We start from the raw sequence: 3,464 nt of genomic DNA, 5'->3' as shown, positions 1-3,464 counted from the left end.
TGCCTGAATATCATAAAAGAAACATAATTTCTTAAGAAATTAGGTCCAAATAAAGAAACCTACTTCCTCAGCTGGATAACTGCAGTTATGACATATGTTCCACATAATGCATAAATAAAGAAAAGCTATTGATGAGCATATTTATCCATGATCGAGAACAGAACAAACCAGCCAATCATTCCTGGAATGAAGGATAGAAATAATATTTATTATTTGGGGAAGACAGAGCCAGCATCATACTGAAGGTGACAGCATTTGGCCTCTTATCATGGGGAAGAAAAAAGGTCCAATTTGTTAGGAACTTCATTTCTGGGGTTGAATCAAGTCAAAATTGTGACATCATCTAAAGTAGACTTTAGTGTCAAACACACTTTCCCATTGTGACAATCCACTTGCACATGGCCTGGGCCTTTGGGCTCCCCACTGTGAGGCCTCTCACGGTGGGACCCAGGCTTTGGGTAGCTGGCTCCATGCTCTAGCAAAGCCTCACTTAGCAGTGGGGAGGTCCCAAGAAGAGAAGCCAGATACCCATATAAAGCAAGCCTGCTTAGCCTTCCAGGGTCCTTCACATCTTACAAAATGAAAGCCAGCTTGCTCCACCTACTGTCAAGCCAGCATCTCATTCTCCCCATTCTTGTCTCTGTAAGTCCCCCAGACACCACTACAAAGGCCTTTGTACACCTCTACCATCCACCTCAGCCTCATCCCTCCTGGCCTTGGCCATATCTTGGGGCTTCTCCTCAGCCTCTGCCCTCAAAGGAGCCACTGTGCCCACACCAGGATTTTTGGTGTCATGACTATCCAAAAGATAAAAAGACAAGGCTGGATGTTGTAGCCCATGCCTCTAATCCCATGAGTACTTTGGGAGGCCAAGGTGGTAGGATCACTTGAGGCAGGAGATGGAGACCAGCCTGGGGAACATAGCAAGACACCCATCTCTACAAAAAATTGAAAAATTAGCCGGGCATGACAGTGTGCACCTGTAGTTCCAGCTACTCAGGTTGTTCAGGTGGGAGGATTGCCCGAGTCCAGGAGTTTGAGGCTGCAGTGAGCCATGATTGCACCACTGCACTCCAGCATGGGCAACAGAACGAGACCCTGTCTCAAAATAAATAAATAAATAAATAAATAAATAAATAAATAAATAAATAAATAAATAGATGAAATACAGAATTCTGTTTCTTCTCTCTTAATTCTAGTAAACAACTACCCAAAAAAGGAGAGCCATGAAAGTCACCAGCCTAGAAAATTACAGTCGACTTCATGAGCTTCATTTGGATTTCTCATCATGCAATAGCAGAGTCACAGTTATTCCTACTGAGATCACAATGATGCTGCCAGAGCCTCCCCTGAGCTTGAGAGCCCCCCTCTTCTAAGCAGCATTTGGAGGTGAGTGGCACAGCCTCCCTGTCAAGCCTAGGGACAAAGGATTCACCTGGTGGGCCACACTCTTGGAGAATATGTTGGCTTCTTTGTGTGTTTGTTTTCCCATATGTTGACTGCTGATGTTTGTTTCCTTGCTTATTTGTTTCCCTAGGTCACCCAACTCCAGCATCCTCCATTGTATAGTGGGAAAGTGGATGTCTGGCTTTCCTTCCTTCCTGAGGAAATTATGAACAAGAAGAACAAACTCCAAGCTAAATACAAGTCACGACTTTTCCAGAATCCAAAAGCTAAGTAACTGTGAAGTCAAATTCTTTACAAAGGGGTCCCCTCTAGAGCTCAGCCATCCCCATACTTGGAGTCTCCAGGGCTCTGTTTCATACTTCTCTCACCAAGACATTCCTTTTCTAACCTTCCTCTGCAAATATCCACCCACCTTTCAAGAAATGCCACCCCTACACACAGGAGGCAAAGTTCCAGATGCATCCTTTCTCCTGCCAATAATCCATGGCCCTACATCTGAGTTACTGACTAAAATGAAACCCTGGTGGGGTGGGAGGCTCAGCTGTGATGGTCATTAGTGTCCCAAGCTGGCAAGCTGCAAACTCTCCAGGAGGGAAGGGCTTTGGTGTGGTCTCAGAGGGAGTCTAGGAAGGATGCGACCCTTCACGCTGGGTCTTCTGCCGCTGTGAGTTGCAGGCATGCCATTTGATCTCCCGATTCTTCCAGCTGGATAACCACTTAACCCACACACATGCACACCCCTCCAAGGGACCAATGTCAATGCTGAGTCCAAACCCAGAATGAGGAAGGGGAATATTTTCCTAATACTGTATTGACTCAGCCTTTTCAAGAGGCCTTGCTCTCCTCAACCAGCAAATCACAAGACTAGAGAGAAGTACTGGGTTTCTTTCATTCTTCCCCTAACCCTCCTTCTAATTGTGCTGTTTCAAACTCCCAGGAATAAGGGATAGCCTAATGTAGGTAGCATCATATACCTCTTATTGTCCTCTTCCAGGAAGAGTGTGAGGTCAAAACCTCCAATGCTCCACTCACTCTCTGTTGGAGGGGTTAGAATATAGAAAGGAGAAGCTGGAGAGTACCATTGGGCCTGCATCGATTACCAAGTAAAATCTCTATGTTGTTCAACAAGTGCAAAAACAAGCAGCTACTTTACTGGGTTACTCTCCTATGTTCTCCAGACCCTCTAATATAAGCCAAGGCTATGTAATAAGCACAGATATAAATAACACTTTTATTAATGGGCAGATACCTCTCCCACCCACATAGATCTCTCTGCCAAAGAAAACCCAATACAGGGGCTACTTGAAGTTTTTGACCAAGAGTTATTATTTTTCCTTTTATCCATGTGACTTAGAACTGTTTCTCACATAGAGTGTGCAGAGTCACCAGGAGGACTTGTTAAAAATCACTGCCTCTTGGACTACTCTATCCAGAGGTCTGGAATGGGAACTTCATCCACCAGGTGATCCTGAAGCTGGTGATCAGTTCGCCCATAGTTAGTACCAGGTGCCCCCAGCAGACATTATGAGCTGATAGAACTGTAAAAAATTATGCTAATTCCCAAAAGGCTAGTCTGCCCTCCTGGGGTGCCATGCTTTCAACAGAAAAAAATAAACTAAATCTATTCTAAGGAGTAACCACATAATTAGAAGGTTATTACCACGTTGTGGAAAGAAATAAATACAGTGATAAAGAACAATGGAATTTGTGGGTTAATTAGTAATACAGTGCTGGGCTTCATGCAGTTACAGACCAATAAAACAAGGACATCAGACTGGCTCACAAAATACTTCCTGATTTCTGAAGCTGAAGAAAATTCATTGGGCTTAAGGAGGTCAAATCTGAGAGCTCAATTATCTTAGTCTCCTAACTTATTGTTAGGAGCATAACCATTCAGCAGGTTGCATATGATGTGACTGTTCTGGCATTTTTTCTTTGCAATCTGTTTATAATTCTCAGCAACTTTTTTTTAATTAATAAACTTTAAACATTACATCAGTCCATATGTTAAATATTTATTTATTAAGTAAAATTCTATTGAAGACTAAGAACGAAGA

General features: G+C 43.3%; 1 long non-coding RNA gene across 1 annotated transcript; it reads left to right on the top strand.

Annotated features, from left to right (window-relative positions):
• The first annotated feature begins 410 nt into the window (after window positions 1-410).
• LOC101151174 (uncharacterized) lies at window positions 411-1,677 on the top strand. The gene is made up of 3 exons (XR_002005692.3): window positions 411-642; window positions 1,200-1,389; window positions 1,538-1,677. It is a non-coding gene; the product is annotated as an uncharacterized lncRNA (long non-coding RNA).
• The last annotated feature ends 1,787 nt before the right edge of the window (window positions 1,678-3,464 follow it).

This window comes from Gorilla gorilla, chromosome 3 (genome assembly GCF_029281585.2).
Source record: "Gorilla gorilla gorilla isolate KB3781 chromosome 3, NHGRI_mGorGor1-v2.1_pri, whole genome shotgun sequence".
In the NCBI taxonomy this organism is placed as follows: domain Eukaryota; kingdom Metazoa; phylum Chordata; class Mammalia; order Primates; family Hominidae; genus Gorilla; species Gorilla gorilla.
This window is presented reverse-complemented; position numbering and strand designations above follow the sequence as displayed.